Genomic DNA, 18,643 nt, shown 5'->3' with positions numbered 1-18,643 from the left:
TTTCCTTGTGGGCCTAGTTATAATTCTATAGGCAGATTAGCAATGAGGAAACCTCGGCCCCGTAAGAAGCCCTGACAACCCAGGAGTTCCATCTGTTACTGCGAAGCCTTATCAGCATTTTTTACTGAGGCACGAAGTATCATTCTAGGATCAACATCTAGACTCCTCTCAGAGATCATCCCTACACCCTTCCCTTCCCTGTTTCAGGATTAATGGTATCAAATTCTCACTATTTTAAATTCACTGCAGTATCTATCAGACACGGATATAATTCACACTCTACTAGCAATCGCTGCATGTGCTTTGTTTCAGGCCACCTGCGGGGTCTCCGAGGGAACTTGTCTATCACTGTTCAAAATGCTAAAGCACTGCGTTCTGCAGGTACCGTGGTGGCCGTGCATACCCCTCATCTCCCCAGGGTACGTGCTGACAGCAAGCACCCGGGACCACCACCCATGTAGAGAGCAGGCCTTACATGCTGGCCTCTAGGGCAGCCACCAGCCAGCGACAGAAGTGAGGTGGAGGCAGCCTTTCCCCACTTGCTGGGCCCTCCGATGGACTGGTTCTGAAGGATGCCCTCTAGAATTTACCAGGAACTCAGGCGCAGGTGCCCATAGCCCAACTTACTCAAAATCATCCCTTTATTGCCTGTCATCTTCTCACTAGTTCACAAATCTATTCCCTTACCAATGTTTTCCAGGATTACCTCCCAACAACCTACTTGTCCTTGAATCCCAGCCATAGGATCTGGTCTGAACAAAGCCAATCTAAGGAAAGTCCCAACACAGAAGCAATTTGATAACCAATATGGGAATCCGGGACACCCCGGATTCAAGCGGAGTAAATCTTCACAGTAAATAAAACACTATCGTGGCATCTTCGTTCTGAAGAACCTTTCCATGTCAGAGTCATAATGAGCCCAATAGCCTCAGGAAGTGAACAGAGCTGTCTCAAATCTGGGAATTAGTGTGTTATATGTGTTCTAAAAACAGACTGGATTTCAGTGGCTGTTTCAACTTCCATGGCATTAAATTTCCTTTTATTCTTCTCAGCACCGTATTTCCAATAAGCCCTGAAAAAACGTACCCCTGAGGAAGGATATTTTGCTATCTTAATAAAGTCTTTCAATCCTTAGGAAACAATTCACCATATTTCATTCTCAAAAATATTAATTTTACTCCCCCAAAGAATCTTATGAAAATATTTATGTTTCTTGCCTGAGTTCCCAGGGAGGTGAAGTTGAAAAGCTAGCTAATAAAAGATAATTCCAATATTACAAAAAAAAATAATACATATTGCAATATGGAAATAATTAAGATCCAAAGAAAAAATGTCAATCCCTCAAATCAAAAGCCCTTTCTCTAGAAAGTAATGTCCAGGGGCTCTTGTTTGACTAATATGTATTAGACATTATTTGAGGCAAGCTTTGCTTTAAAACAAGCAAGTAGGTACCAAATTCAAGTTTCTATAAAAGGTAATTCATGGATGAGGATTCACGTCACACAAAAAAATTCATAAATATTCCATTAAAATACCCTGTAAAATACCAATTTTAGAGAAACCTGTTTTTGTTTTGTTTTTAGACTACATCTCATTGGGAAAACACACATTCCTTTCTTCCAGAAGTGTAGCCTGGACCAGGGCGGAAGAAGAAGGATGCAGATGGAGCGTTATGAAAAAGGCAGAACTGAAAGGTCGTCATGTAACCCGTGGGATGTGGGCAGTGAGGTAAAGAGGGGCCTCAAGATGCTGCCCAGGTATCTGGCTTGGTAGATGGACTGGAGGCCTTTTTACTGGGAGAGAGAACAGGCCACAGAACCAGGGGGAGTGAAGGAATAGGTTTATTTGGGGGCATGATGCATTCTAAGTGCCAGTGGGACTCCAGGGAAAGACCTGGGACCTGCAGACTGAGGAGAGGTTCGACTGGGGGAAGGTCTGGCCCATGAGTGGCAGCTGAAGTCATGGGGTGGGCCAGATAATTTGGAGAATGAAGGGAAAAGATGGAAGAAAGGGGCTAGAGGAGTCCCTGGGAACAATAATAAGGAAGAAGTGAGAAAAGTCAGCTAAGCAGTCTGAGAAGAAACACCAGGGAGAAGCAGGTATGAATCAGTTCATGGGGTCTGTGAACACTTTATTAGGAGCCAGCATGTGGTGTTAATTGTTATTATTCCATGAAAGTGAGCTAGACCATGTGCCCTGACCAGGCAGAGGGGAAGGAGAAAGGCAGGAGGCAGGGTGATGGCTGGTGTGCCCACCAGGTCTGGTGCTCCGTGGGTACAGCTGACTTTCCAGATGCTGACAGTCCCAATTGAGAAGTCACATTAGAACTTCCAAGTGTGTTTTGACACTGCCACACCCGATTTCATCTCCCATAAAGGACAATTCTTTATACAACAAACTATTACTGAGATGACAGTAGGAGCAAAGTCATGCATCTTAATAAAAACTTTCTAGAACACGGGTCAAAAGCATATACATCCCAACAGTCAGAAATGACAATTCCACCTAAAAAAAAAAAAGACATTATCATAAAAAAGAAAATACAGGTGGCTATTCTGTTAATGAAGTCAGTGAATTTCATTAATAATATAAAGAGCAAAAATTCAAGTGAGGTGCCATTCTTACTTCCCAAACCGGCAAAGATTCGATAGAAATTCCGACAGTGTGCTGAAACAATCATTCTCTCTTACTGCCAGATAGAGCCCAATGTTCCTGGAGCTATTTTTAAAACTGAACAAGTATCTATAAAAGGACAAAGTTTATATTCAATGATTTTAAAAAATCAGAAAACTCAAATGCTAAAAACAGAAGGTTAAAATGATGTATGTACCACAGATACTGTGGTATGAACATAATTGAGTTCTTACTCTGTATACAACTTTACAGTCAGTTACTTTTTTGTTTCATATGATACCGTCTATATTCATTAACAAGAAGCTTCTTGTTAAAGTTATTTCAGTGGTTGCAAATTGATTCCGATCTTGTTGCCTCATCAACATGTTTCTCAGCCCATGAACATGAGCAGAAAAATGGATAGAACTTCAACTGAATCAGGGATTCAGTTTGAGGATGAAGCAGGAAGAGAGAAACATGTTGATAAGGCAACAAGACAGGAACCAATTTGCAACCACTGAAATAACTTTAACAAGAAGCTTCTTGTTAATGAATACGGTATCATACGAAACAAAAAAGTAGCTGACTATAAAGTTGTATACAGAGTAAGAACTCAATTATGGCAAGAAAATAATGTACATACAAGAAGAGACACTCTTTGGAGTTCGGCCACCAGAGTGGAAGCAGTGACCTCTAGGGAGATGGATTTTTTTTTCTCCTGCATACGTATACTTTTCTGTATGAACCTGGATAATTTTCATAATCTGTAGAAAACACAAATAAACATCTCCTGGCAATTCTAGTCCAGCAATGACATCACATAAGGCTTGCTGCCCAATTTCACAGGTGTACCAGTGTCCCAGGCACTAGGGAAGACTGAGTGACTGAAGAACAACCTCTGCTTTGAGGTGTGTAGGTAATACAAATACACACGTGTAACAGCAGCTGGAGAAAAACACAACTCCTGGGTGTTTGCCCAAGGGACCTTTTCTACAACCACTTTACACAGAAATGCCGGACAGTTTTCCCAAAGGAAAGACTTCAATGTACCCGTCATGGGGTGTAAGCTGGCTACCCTGAGCTTGAATAACAAGGAGAGGTCCATGAAAGCAGGTGACCACCATGCCAGGCTGGCTGTGACTTTCCAGGCCATAGCCAGTCCATGAACATGAGCAGAAAAATGGACAGAACTTGAACTGAACCAGAGATGCAGTGTGAGGATGAAGCAGGAAGAGAGAAACATGTTGATGAGGCAACAAGACAGGAACCAGCTCTTTCAGAGTAGTCACACTAGATATCTAAAGTGAATTCTCAGTCATATTTGCCTTCATTACATGAAAGAGATGACCTAAGCTGTGAGTTAATGACAGGAAGAGCCCATTTCCTAAAACAACTTGGCTGCGTATATAGAATAATTTGGATCAAAATCAGGTACATTTCTAAGTCCATCTGAGCTTGCCAATTAGCTCTTAAGAGTTTTTCACAGGCTGTTCTGTGCTGGTAACGTAAGGTGCAAAGACTGGGGGCCAATCCCATCTTTACAGGCTGCCTGGCACCTAACCCTATGAGACGTGGTGAGTGGCTAGCCCGTGGCACAGAGGATGCGTGCGTCTCGAAGGACAGGACCACCGTATGAAGAGTGGTTCCCACTGGTATGAGAACACAAGAAAGGGAAAAGATTACAAAAACTTAATTTTGGCTCTTGAATTAACCCAAAACGGAATGTAGATTAAATCATTATTTCATTGAAAAGAAGCTGGTTTGGGTCAGGAAGTCATGATGAAATCTCAAAGAGCAAATAGAGTGTTTATGGGGGCAGGATCTCGGGGCTTGAGAGCTCTCCTACTGCCTTCTTTAGTGATAAGCAGGGACTGCTGTGTTGTGACCTGAGAAATGATGAAAAACCTATACAGCTATGACTTACCTACGTTAACAAGCTTCATGTAAAAGCACACATATGTTTTACAGAGACAGCGAGAGAAATCCCTCTATGACATCCCCAAGTATACTCACTCAGATGAGGAGAGGTCATCCCCTTCCTTTTGAGGAGCAGCTTATAAAGTGGATCATGAAGATCAAAGAGCTTTCCATGTCAGGATCATGGCATTTCTTTGTGTAGATGAAACGACAAGAGAAGCACCAACAGGAACCGCATCTACCTGACGGAGGAGCTACATATAGCCTTTTCCACAGACTTGAGCATTTGATCAGAGCAAAACTCTATGTTTGCTGATGTGAGATCCAGAACATCCTTGTGGACTTACTCCCTCAGATGGGGGGCCTGAATTCTCCATCAAATAATTCTTTAGAGAGGCCCAGAATTCATAGGGAGATGGATGTTTTCACCACATCAGCACTGAGAAGAGCTCCCTTCCACACGGGGAAGCATAAGAACCCCAGCTTCACCTATCCTCCCCCACACAGATGACTATTTCTACTTCTCCAAAGAACTCAGGCCAGCACATGAGAATTCTCTTAACATCCATCCATTCCTTATTATTGAAGCTTATTTTTGGCAATACTACCCTTCCTACCCAGAGGGCTGCTCCAGCTCCTCTCCAAAGCTAACCCCACAGGCACCCATCCCTAGGACTATGCTTCATTCTGTTAGCTGCAACCCTGCCCACCTAACCACCCGAAGCCTCCCTCCCCACCGTCATGAACCTTTCTTGCTAGCGGCACTTCCTACTGGTTTCCTAGCCTCTGGTCAACCCATTAGCCATGCTGCCTTTTTAATATCTAACCTCACTTCTCTGCTTAAAAGAACTTTTGTGGATTCCCAAATTAAAAATGGGTTGTATTCTCAAACTCCCTTATAAACTGGAAGTCAAACTTAAGCCTACATCCACTCCTCCACTTGGCCAATATTTAGTGAGCATATAACATTCAAGAAACCATGCTGTGTAGCCCACAGCATGCCCGAGTCAAGTTCTTGTCAGAGGATGTTACAAAACTAGCTCTACGGTCTAAGCACAGACATTTATCTTCCATCCATCCAACCGATACTCACTGAGCATCTACTACACACTAGACAGTGTCCTGGGCCCTGAGGGTATAATAGAAGACTCAGACCAGCCCTCAGAAGTTCACAGTCCACCAAGGAAGCAACTTCTCATTCTGTCCCTGCTGAGAAGAATCCTTAGGACTCTCCTGTCAAACTGCACAGTCCAGCCAAAACTTCTTATCAGAAAAAAGGCAAACCGTCAACATACAAGCAACAAAAGTGGAAAAAGAACTGCTTTCACTTTAAGTCTTTAATATATCCAATTCCTTTGATTTACTTTTTTAAAATCTTGAAAACCACAATCTTATTTTTACTTTATCGTGTTCCTATCCAAACATCATATATTTGATTCAATTTATCCCCAGTAAAGGAAGAAGGCTATTACACCCTCTCCTATTAACTGCTTTCAAGCTACTGGTGGAAATAAATCCTATACTCTGTTCCTGGAACTTAAAACCTCAACGTCATAATAAACTCTATCCAAGGAAAAGCCACTTTTGGGGGGCTACAGGTTCTTCATGAAATGTGATAAAGCCTTGTATTTAATACAGACATCTCAATCCTGTTTAATTCCTGAATACGGTGATACTGGAAAGTAAACTCTCTCATTCATCTGCTCAGCCTGGGAAAGTCTGAGGATGGCAGTGTATTTACCATGTTTATCACACAAAGGCATGTGGTCACAGATCAAGTACAGATCAAGTACACACAACAGAAGAATTTTGACAAGGAGAGTGGCTGGTGTTTGTTGGCACCAATTACACAGGAAAGCTCACCACCATCCCCCTGTGAGCCAACCAGGATTCAAACCCAGCAGGATTCCCGGTCAAATACTCTTCCCCCACCTCTCAGGATATACTTCAGTGTCACCCAGGGCATGAATGAGAAACAAACACACAGATGATTCCAAATGGATTCTCTTCTCGTGTTTTATACATACACATCCCTTGAGAGTATATCTCTATATTTCTGGTACCACAGTAAGAAGAAGAGTGCTAATTCACTAGGTAGTTAAAGGTCATTTTCTTCTGGATGACAGTTCCTAAACTGATCTGCTGGGGCATGTCAAAATGTGCCCCTAGGAACATCATACCTGCATCATATGTCAAAATTAACAATCATCAAAGAAGCAGAACATCTAGCTGGAAAGTTGTGTTTGGGTTCATACCCTGGGGAGTAGTGGTGAATGTCTCCCTTGGTACATTTCAGAAGGAAGTGGAGGAGAAAGGTCTACTGCAAAGACATCAAAATGGAGCCTCGGGCTCTAAGACATAAGGTCCCGATAACACAGCAGCTATGTGTCTTTTTTTTTTCTTTCCCATTTTGAGTATTTAAAAATAGTCCTCTCAACTGTAGACTGTGAACAAAAACTTTAAAAGGAGAAAAAAAACCTCACTTTCATAACCTTCACAATCTATTGGAAAAAAACTGTATTTTACTTAATAAATTAGAGATCACCCCATTTTTTCAAGGATCTTCTAGAACATCGATGCCCAATGGAAATATTATGTGAGCAGGTACGGCATTTAAAAATTTTAGTAAAAACATTTAAAAAGAAGAAATTAATTTTAATAATATATTCAAATCTATACATCCCAAATATTATCATTTCAAAATATAATCAGTGTAAAAAGTATTAAAAATATTTTACATCCCTTTTTCCTAACACTAACACTTCAAAAATCTGTGTCCTTTGCACATAACGTACATCTCAATTCAGGTACTAAGTTTTCATCAGAAATACATGATCTGATTAAACCATATAAAATGTACAGCTGAAAAAATAGATCTGGATGCCCAAGTTGTCTCCGTTTTTATTTTTTACTTTGTGACGCAATGAGTTACCTTTATGAATACTCAAATGTTAACCCAGCTTTTCATTTTAAAGGCAAAATCCACTTAGTAATCATGTGTTGTCTTTTTCTATTCCTTTTTTTTTTTTAAGATTTTATTTATTTGGGGCACCTGGGTGGCTCAGTGGGCTAAGCCTCTGTCTTCAGCTCAGGTCATGATCTCAGGGTCCTGGGATGGAGCCAGGAATCAGGCTGTCTGCTCAGCAGGGAGCCTGCTTCCCCCCACTCTCTCTCCCTGCCTCTCTGCCTACTTGGGATCTGTCTGTCAAATAAACAAATAAAATCTTTAAAAAAAAAGAAAAAGAAAAAATTTAGAACTGATAGTTAATTCAGTTATTGGAAAACTTTTATGCATTTTTGAGACAACTTCATTGAAAACTTAGAACTGGGGGGAAAGATTCATTTACTCGTGAACAGAAAACCAAAGAAGACTAAAACTCCCAATGCTTCAACCCTTCTGATGAGGGAGTCCCAAAGTGATCCTTCCTGATCTAAATAACTTAACTTGAATGGAGTCCCTCCCCACCCCCAACCCAAAAAAGGCGGCTCAATAAGGCAAAGTTCAAACTCAAAAGAGATTTTAAAACTATGGACATTTTTTCAAGTCAGATTCCCTGCCTCCCTTCCTGTGTCCTGGTGAAATTATGAGCATATTTATTGAGATTCACTAGGTGCTAGTTCCATATGGCTCACTCTACACACAATACATCATTTAATCTCCCAGCAATCCCATGAGACAGGTGAGAGCCAGAGAGGGTGTTAATAACTTGTTCAAGGTCATACACCTAGTTATAAGGTGTAGAGCTGGGACTGAAGCCCAGAAAGTCTGACCAGATTTTTTTTTTTAAAGCCTGCCCAACAGAAGCCCCCTAATACCAACTACACACCCTCAATTCATGCTTTTCAAAGATATCTCACAATTTGTACAGAGCAGGTAGGCCCTAACAGAGCAGGTACGACCCCCCCACTCTACCAAGGAGGCAGAAGAGACAGCTGGCAGAGCAGTTCCTCCATCCCACACTCAGTGCACCTTCCGAGGTCCCTGATGTGAGGAAGACATGCACAAGGTACTTGTGGCTGCTCTAACGCTACACACATGTCATCTTTACCTCACTGAATCCTCCAAAGCATTCCAGGGCAAAGGGGTATTCACACATAAAGAGATGGACATTCCACTAGGTAAAGGAATATGCCTGAGGTCACACAGCCAAATGGCACCATATCTGGAATCCCAACACAGGTCTGTGCCAGCAGAGATGGACTCTCAGCCTTGAACCACCTCAAGGCAGGCTCTCCTCAGACTGTGGTGACTCCTTGTTCAAGAGCAACCTTTCAACAAGGTGGTATGATATGAGGAGTCTGATTTCTTCATAATTCACATGCTGTTATTTCAGAAAGGCCACTCCAGTGTCTGACTTGCTCAAGTTTTATTGCATTTGTATGGGATGAACTCACAATTTAAAAAGAGAGAGAGATAGCTGTTTTATCTGGCTAAATCTTCGGAGAGGGGGATTTCAAGGATGAACAAGACTTAGCTCCTGAAGGCACTGGCAGAATGGAACTGGCTTCTCCCCAGAGCTGGATTAAACAGGCCAGCCTGGCAGTGATCCAGGGTGACAAACCCACAGTGGGGGACTAAATCATCATTGGAATACATGGGAAATATGGAGCCACTTAACTCAGGGGTTCACAGGCGACTCCTTACATAATGGACAAAATGGCAGCTGGACCTGTTTCCACTCAAACAGACAGTGCCTGGGAGTTGGAATAAACACACTCCTCACCAGCACAGATCTGTCTCTTCTGAGAATGTTTTCCCTTGTAGATCTGTATGAGTGAAAACAGGCCTCACTACCAACCCCAATGTCACCTGGCTGACAGGCATCTGAAAGTCTGGACCGGAACAATGCGTGGCAGAGTGTTATTATTAACCAAATTTTAAACAGACGTATGGACACCTGGTTCAGAAAGTCACATTAGTAATAAATCCCTTATTTTCAACATACAGGAAAAGATATGTATTTTTTATTAATAGTCTTCATTAATAGAAAATCACTTTCACTTACTCCCAGTAAATAAATAATAGAACAGATATTTCAAGATTATCAGTTTGATAATGTGCCAATGATTAACCTTCACAAGACACCCACCCATCTTGGGTCAGCCCTGGCTTTCCCAAGAGAAGGAACTTTGCTCAAATTATTTCATAACTCATAGGTGTTTACAGTTCCCATTAAAAAAAAAGAAAAAAAGAAAAAAAAAGAACCCAAGCTTCCTAATCTAACCCAAGCAGTAGTAGCTATTAAAACAAGTTAATAACATTTCAGAAATCAATAGTTCAAATCATGATAGAAGGGCAATTTTGCCTTCCCCAGAATCTATAAGCTAAAAAGATCTCCATTCCACAGTTGAGATGGCATCTGTGAAAGTAATCTGTGAATTCACTGCATATGGCAGAGCCTTCTGGAGAGGATGTCAGTGGGTCCTACATTCGAACCACATACTGGCTCCGTTGGCCTGAGCCGTATCCTCAAGTTCATTACAAGGGCCTTGGGGGACCAAGTTGAATACTGTCTGCCTTTTTAGAAGCAGAGATGGATCAAAGTCTTTTATTTTTATTTATTTTTTTTTAAGATTTTATTTATTATTTATTTGACAGGCAGAGATCACAAGTAGGCAGAGAGGCAGGCAGAGAGAGAGGGGGAAGCAGGCTCCCTGCCGAGCAGAGAGCCCGATGTGGGGCTGGATCCCAGGACCCTGGGATCATGACCTGAGCCGAAGGCAGAGGCTTTAACCCACTGAGCCACCCAGGTGCCCCGGATCAAAGTCTTTTAAAACAATTATTTAATTGATTTTCCTGAACGCATACTGTAGGAGATTACTCAAACCCTATTTGTTATTACTAACATTTTCCAAAAGAAACCTTTATAAATCAGAATCAACAGACTCAATCATACATCACCTATTAGTCAACTGTTTTCAACTTTTATTTAGGCAATTCCTCTACCTGAGCTGTCATCAAGTAATAAAACTGGGTAATTTGAATTGGCCATCTTTACTTCTCCTTTCACAGAGAGATAGTAAAAATGGTGAAATGGTCCACAGAGAACTCAGAAGGAAACACAACTCAGAGTCAGCTATGCCCATTATAAAGAGCTTGGAAATTTGCTTACAGATGGTCACAGAACCTTTACAGGGTCTTTTACAATCAATCATCTGAGAGTATTTCTAAACAAAAACAAACAAACTAGTGTTACCGTTCAAGATCCAAAAGTTTGAAATACTGTACCTCTTTCAAGAAGTAATTTGCTACCCCCCTGGAAAGTGTATCCAAAGAACTGTTATAATGAAGGTATCTGATTTCTACTACTTACCTATTTTATCTGCAGAAATGCTGGGAAGTGTCAATGAACAACTTCAGAAAAATGCCACCTGGAAAAACAAATTGGAAAAAAAAAAAAAAACTTGAATTTTTTTTTTTTTTAAACATAAAGAAGACTTAGCATACAATTTTATGTCTCATTAAAATAGATAGTGTTTCAAATATTGGCCCCCAGGCAGCATATAGTTCAACTTGCATTAGAATATAGCCACCTGTTCGTGGGAACAGCCACAGGTTCGTAGGAACACTAATGTACTAACATCGAATCCTAACCAGCAATGAACCAGAAAAAATAAGAGAGCCGTGGGGAAGGTGCAGCCCATGAAGACACCCCTTATTGCATCCTTTCCTTTTCCCTCACAAAGAGGCCAACTTGAAAACACAATTTGTGTCTGTCAGGGCACTTTATAAACAGTCTCAAAAGGCTCAAATACTCCTGAAACAAATTAGGAATGACATACTTCATTGTGAATGCGGAAACTATCCTGGCAGTACTCTATATCCTTTTCAGTAACTTTGCTAACTTTTTTTAAAGCTAAACTCACAAGGATGTCCAAGACTGGAGATAGGGGAAAGTGGTCATTACAACTCCAACATAGTAAACAAAGGAAATCAAGAAACAAGAATTTATTAACGATTAGTTTACTCAGAAATGAAAAATTCCTTTTGGTGTTCTCCAAGTCTTCTGGTAATCTTATAAAATTATAAGCCTATTAATATGTTCAGAAATCAAGTATTCTTTTTGGTGTTCTTAAAGTCTTCTGGTAATCTTGGAAAATTATAAGCCTATTAATATAAGCCTACTAATATTAATTAGTATTAATATATTTGAAACAAAGAATCCCAAAATGTCCATTCAGAACTGCTTTGAAATATTAAACATAAATGGAACAAATTTCTAATACAAAATATCACAGTTACTATTTGGTGGAACTACACTATATATCAGCATTGTGTGGTATCAGATTATAACCTTTCCAGATACACAGAATGTCCATCGACAGTTGGGGAAACAAATGTTGAAAGAAGCAGAAAATTTCCCCAGCATCACAGAGACCCAGGGTTTCCAAACGGCAATCTTTTCATTCTGCCATGTGGCCCCTTGCAAACACTTCCTACTCTACACCTGCTAGTCTCCTCAGTACCTCTCCAAACAGTCCCGACTTCCTTAACATGAAAGCTCTGGAAAACAAATCAAGTAGCAGATAAAATTAATGTGTGCTTTTTGTATTAATAAAAGTAATTAAAAGTAATTTCTTCATTTCAAAATGGTAGCCCAATCATGCTATTTAGGATTGTATGTAACACTGCATATAAATAAAAATGTAGAAAGAAGGCATTTGGCATTCAAGAAGTAGTAAATACACAACTAGGTAACGCCAGGTAAGACAGATGAAACAAAATATTTGACAGCCTCAATTCTACTGATAAGCAGAAAAACAGGAAAAGCCTACGTGCCCATTTTCTCTTAACAACTTCCAAATATCCCATCAAATTTTGTAATGAAAGTCTATAATATCAAGCCACAAATATCCATACTCATATCCAAGTAACTAGTGTAACAGCAGCAGCATCAGTGTTAATCTAAACTGGACTTGAGGTTGAAAAGCCAGTATGGGTCTCAAAGGCTCCTCTGTCTAAAGACATCATTTTAGTTCAGTAACAAACTTAAAGATACCGAACAACAGTCACTGGGTTTCACTTTATACACAAAAGAATTCTGAATTCATAAGGTTCTTTGTTATAATAGCTTAGGAGAGTTGTGATTTTTTTTTAATGGTTCTTTATAAGTTAATTACCAGTTAAATTCCAAGCATTTCCCACAATTTAATTTCACCCCTTTAGGGAAAGTCACAGGAAGTCACGATCAGTATTTTTATCTGAAAAACTGCCTCTGTGAAATAAACCACTAGGATTAGCACAAATGGGTCTGTTGTGGTGGAGCTCTTGATCAACATTTCATTACCTTTCAAAGCTGAATGGGTCACAAAAACACTGACTTAGCATACCTCAAAATCAAAGATAACATTTTAAAAAAATTTTTGTCACATACAACATAAGCAAAGCTCTGGACAGTTAAGATCTCCAACCTCTAACAGTAATAGACAAGGCAAGGGTCATATCCTGATTCCCACCTAAAGCTTTCCAAACTCACGCTGCCAGTAAAAGGCACTTCCTAGAATAAATAAATTTGGTGTGAAGCTCTGAAGACAAAAGGCATTTTGGGAAGAAGTTTTCAGTATCATGAGCACTGACAACAAAGACCTATCTTGTGAAACTACCAAAATGATCAGAAAGATAATACATGGTAATAGGGCATTAGTTATTTTTATTTTTATTTTTTTAAATCATTGCAAACTTTCAGTAGACTAAAACTATATTAAGTCATAGAGCCTTCAAATTTCACAAAAAATAATACGGTTAGGCATTAACTGTCAGGCACTGATCAATGTACTTGGTGGGAATTAACTCACTTCTCACAGAATGCGGAAGTAGGTATTAATATTATTTCACTTGAAGGATGAAGAAACAGGCACAGAGAAGTCTCTCAAAGTTACATGGCTTGTAAGAAGTGAAGATTTAAGTCCACATACATGACCACATTTAATCCTAAACAACTCTATTAACAGAGGCAGGGGAAAAAAAAAAATTAGCCCCATTTTGAATCTGAGAGAAAATGAAATTCTGAAGAGTAGAGACAGATGCCCCCCCCCCCCAAATCACACTGCCCACCAGCAACATGGGCAAGAAGAGAACCCAGGGCATCGAACTCTGGCATCGGGGCTGTGGTGGTTTTTGTTTTGTTTTGTTTTGTTTTTTTGCTTAAGTTCTGTTAATTAACATGTAACTCTATGAGGCGAGTGTATCCTGTCCTTAATCTCTGAGAAGACGCTTCAGGGTCCTCAGGGGCTGCGGCAACTCTAGGAACATCTAGCACAGTACACACAGAAGTATCACCATTCTGCCATTTCACCAGTTTCCCTTCCTCTAGGTGCAGTTATGTTTTTCACTTACTGGTTAACAAACACAGAGCAGCATATAAAAATCAGAAATAGATGGCTTTATTATTTATCATTCTTTCATCTTCATTTTTATAGATCAGTAGTCTGCTTAGCCACTTACATGAATTATAACCTAATAAACGCAGGCACGTACTCAGCAAGTACCCTCAATGGAATCAAAACCGCTGTTATTTTTGCACATTAAGGAGTTAAAAGTCTGTACTTCCCATTCATCTCCATTCGGGTTGCATGCCCTTCTGCTGCACTTCCGGAGATCTGGGACCAGAGGAGAAACAATGGTGCCTTTAGTGCCTGAGCGCAGTCCCACGTGACAGGCACCAGCTCTTATTTACTGAACTGAACTGCCAAAAACAGGAAGCTGCGTTGTAAAATCCCTCTCTCACTTATAAATTTCTATGACTTGAAATGTGCTGATTTGAACTGTTTCATGTTAACTCTAAAACTAGAACCAAGAAGTGTAACTAGTTTGGGAAGTTACAAGGATAAATCCCAGGTCAACTGAAAAAAGAATGTCACAGTAAAGAGAGCGGCCACACAAAGGTCCAGGTCGCCGAGGGTGGGGTGCGGGGCCAGGGCGTAAGGTAAGAAGCAGCGGCTCATGATCACAGAAGCCAAAGAAGGGTAAAAGTCTCGACTGCTATCCTAGAACAGAGAGACTCGTTCCATGCACCCTGGGATAGCTGACTACACCCATCCTCGGTGAGAATGCAAATTCCCAGGGCAGAGCACCCTGTAAGTTAAATGACGCTTTACAATTCAGTTTCTCATCTGACCCACATATTAAGCAGAAGGCGGTTGGAGTGGGGGTGGAGGGCAGACATCATTTGTTATTTCTACTTTACAGACTAGGAATTTGAACCACTTAAGGTAAATCACGCAGTCAGTAAATGGTAGGTCTTTGCAACAACCAAGACATGTGTTTTTCAGCCATCGTACCTATTCATCAAGGACAAGGGCAAGGATGGGCCCCAAAGACTTGAAGCATGAAAATGAAACCAAAGGAGATGAGCTAAAAGCAAAATACAGTAAGAGCCCTATTACTCATATACCACTCTACTTCTACCTAAGAAGTACTCTGTATTTTTAGTGGACAACTCTCTAGGTTCTGTTTACTTTGTTGACTAAAGGAACAGTTGTTGAAATCCTACTTCACTATGCTCTGCTGATACAATATATGCTTGTATATGGTTCATAATTTAAGGGGAGTTGGTAGCAGCAGAAGAGACAAAAAGAGCAGTGCCCCATTTCTGCATCCAAAGCTTAAGTTATTGTTCTAACACTAGGCTGAGAGTTTTTTTTTCCCCCCAAGTCAGTGAAATGTACAGACTCTCTTCTGACAACAGGTCCAAGAGAACCTCACAGGTGGGTCTGACAACAGAGTTTAGAAGACTGCTGAACCTTGCAAGATTTTTTAAAGAAAGACATGAAAGTGTCAAATTTCACAAACTTGTCTGCAAGCAGAGGGAGTGGCAGGTTGCCAAAGGCTGAACTGCGTTAACTCATGTGAAATGCTGGGAACTTGAACCTCTACAATGTTCCTCCCCGCCACTCAGCCACACAGTGAATGACTGAAGGTCAAGGTTCCAAGAGACCTCACAGTCTATAAGCCAAATATCGTCTATTGCAAAAACTTCCTTTTACTCTTAAGGAAGAAGAAACTACTTGAGTCAAAAATCACATCAACATGAAGCTGTTAAAGGGTAAGTTTTTAAATATCTGAGAACAACAGAGTAACCTACCCATGTGCCAGCAATAAGTCAGATTCAATTATACTGCCTTTTAACGTATCAGGTTTGTGTGCCATGTTCATTCACGTGACTATTAGCCTTTCCCCAACATTTAGTTACAAATATACTGGACCAGAAACTCCTTGAGACTAAAACTAATTCTAGCTTACTCCCTTACCTATCTCCTGTATTTAGCACAATACATGGCACACAGTAGACATTTTATAAATATTTACTGAATGGATGATTTCCTACAGATAGAAAGGGCAGAATGGGGGGAGAGAGAAATATGAGGTAGACAGGATGGAGAAAAATCATCAAGCAAAGATGACAGCTGGAATTCCAGCAAGAGAAAGCACCAGAGGCAAAGGATGAGTCAGCAGGCCTGGAAGGCCATGGGAGTGGTGGTTACCCTGTCCACACAGGGGGAGTCCTCAAGTGAGTGTGTTTCAAAATACCAGTCAGTGTCTGGACCAACCTCCATGACATCCTTGAAACACAGGTGGTAGAAGGAGGCAACAAGGGCAAGTGTATATAATTAAAGAGATCTTTTGGTAATTCTGCAAAATGCTCCTTAGGGTAAGTAACAACTACTCTTAATATTCTTGGTCTTTTTTTTTTTTTTTTTTTTAACCTTGAATATAGCTATGTGGTCATTCTGCGAGACAGAAACAGTTGTGAATATTGTTGGGTGCCGGTAATGAGCAAACCTCATCAAATACCCCAAGCACGTGTTTAGGAGTAAGTCATTGAAGCTGGACAGACACAGGTCGCTACAGGCAGGCAGATGAGTGCAGCCCCCTCAGAGTGTGCACCAAAGCTAACCAGGGGGCCATGCAGGTAGCTCGGACCAGAAATGCTGACAAGCCCTTCCTCTCTTTGACACTTCTTAGCAGTTTGCCTTCCAAATCTCGGCATCAACTTAGTAACAGACCAATGTTTCTGAAAAACAGATGCCAAGATTAAAACTAGAAAAAAATGAAGACTACACATTAAAAACCTTTCCAAAGAGGGTAAAATGGACACGCTCCACACTCAGGAAAAAGCATACAGACGGCAAGTAGAAATGCTGCTCCCAAGGTAGCTATGAGTTATAATCCCCTTGTCATCCAAGAACGAGCCCGTGCGCCCTGTGGAAAGACCCAAAGATCCTTGTAGAACGTCACCTTCACACAGGTGAAGTTCACTGAGGGGACACGGCCGTTACAACATCAGCGCAAGCTAACTCACCACTCTGGAAATGTCTTCTTTAAAGATGTGCAATGTCCTAAAAATGAAGGAAAGAATTCTGAGAGTCCCTGCAACCAAGCAAGGATGATTCTAGTGGTGAGAGACAGTTGGCTCTGGGAGTCCTGGCTCCCCTATCTAAAATATTTACCCTTATCATTACCTTGCATATGTGAAAAACATTTCTCTGTCCAATAATTTATCCTCCCCTAGTCAAAAATTATCTGTTGGGCACCTATTCCCCGCCAGGTACCAGGGAGACCAAAACAAACAAGGCATTATTTGCTATGCCCAAGGAAGTACTGTCTCCCCTACCCTGCGCAGCAGTCCTCTGCCCTGGTGCCTCCTGGGACTGCTACCGCACGAGGGGTCTAGTGGTCGTCCTGTACACAACTCTTGTACCATCGCTACTGTCTCTTTCAGGCAGACTTACACCTGTAGCTTCCGTCTCCGTCACCCAAGGCTTTGAGCTTTTCTAAAATCTTGACAAGAGTGAGCAAGTAACAGGATTTTGGTGAAGCAGGAGCCAGAGAAAAGGAGCTCTGATTACCGCTTGGAGAGCTGGGAAGGCCCGAGTCATCTCAGGAGGAGCGGGGATGTCTTCTGAATACATGTCAGGGGCATAAAATCACTTCCACAGAAATTGACTGAGGACAGTATGATAATACACTTCTACTGCTTGCCAGGGAAGAGTTTCAAGAAATTTGTGAAGAAAAAAAAAATCTGTATCACAACACAGGGCACCTGGGTGGCTTTGCTGGTTACACATCTGACTCTTGATTTCAGCTCAGGATATGATCTCAGGGTCGTGAGATCGAGCCCCACGTTGAGCTCTGCGCTCAGTGCAGAGTCTGCTTAAGACTCTCCCTCTGCCTGCCTCCCCCCTCTCAAATAAATAAATAAATCTTAAAAAAACGGAAGCAAGCTGTTTGTCCACTGGAATATGTGTTCTAGTCCGCGTTGTACAGCTCGCTAATACCTGGAGTGGCACTTTAAATAGAGTACGTTCTCGGTGAGGATCAGTTGGTGAACACGTGTGTGAGCAGATGATAAGGTCTTGACCAAAACAGGAAACCAAGGTAAAAAGGGAGGTCAGATGAGGGTTTGGAGGAAAATTCGCTTGTTGAGGCTTTTAAGCTTGAAGAACCTGGTTGGGCAGATTCCAGTAGGCACGGTGGGGAACTGAGGAATGGAGATTAGAGTAGGTGATACAGTGTGGGAAACTCACACCATGTAGGAGGTGTCTGGAGCCACAGGTAAGGGTGAGATTACCCCCAGAAAAGCAGTCAACTGAGTAAGGTAAGAGCTGGCTATTGTATAGCAAAATAAGTAAATAAATAATAGCATCTACTTCATAGGGGTGTGTGTACTAAGGAAAGAGTTCATGTGAAATACCTGACCTGTCTAGCTCTCTGAGGCTTAGCCAAATCACACAGCAGGTTCTCAATAAATACTTACTGCAAATATGCAAACACCTCTCAAGACTGCTAAAGACCATTTTTAGCGCCATCTTATCCTCACAGCATTTGGTCACAGCATGGATGCAAGAGCTGTGTGTTTATAAGAGGCTGTGTTTTTCTTTTGGAGGACTCTGAAGTACTTGGGTCTGATCAGAGATTGAGATTCTCTAGCATTATCTACAGCGTAAAATAAGGCTGTCTTCCTTTTTATTATCTAGTGGTGGAAAGTAAACAGGCAGGCACACAATTATCAGAAATAAGGTATGAAAGGCTAAAACTCATTCCTACATGGTCCATGGACATGAATGTCTACCACGGTCCAAGCACTGTAGTTACAGATTTAAACCGAAATAC

At 41.1% G+C, this 18,643-nt stretch overlaps 1 protein-coding gene across 5 annotated transcripts in view; it reads right to left on the bottom strand.

Annotated features, from left to right (window-relative positions):
* LHFPL2 (LHFPL tetraspan subfamily member 2) overlaps nucleotides 1-18,643 on the bottom strand; it is a 153,898-nt gene that overhangs the window by 67,739 nt on the left and 67,516 nt on the right. For all 5 annotated transcript variants that reach the window (XM_032847883.1, XM_032847877.1, XM_032847870.1 and 2 more), the window contains one exon: nucleotides 10,845-10,902. The gene's annotated coding sequence lies outside the window, so the exon portion shown is untranslated. The remainder of the gene's footprint in view (nucleotides 1-10,844; nucleotides 10,903-18,643) is intronic.

This window comes from Lontra canadensis, unplaced genomic scaffold (assembly GCF_010015895.1).
Source record: "Lontra canadensis isolate GAN:19392208 unplaced genomic scaffold, GSC_riverotter_1.0 scaffold4, whole genome shotgun sequence".
NCBI lineage: Eukaryota > Metazoa > Chordata > Mammalia > Carnivora > Mustelidae > Lontra > Lontra canadensis.
The sequence above is the reverse complement of the archived record's forward strand: the minus strand, read 5'-3'. Positions and strand labels throughout refer to the sequence as shown.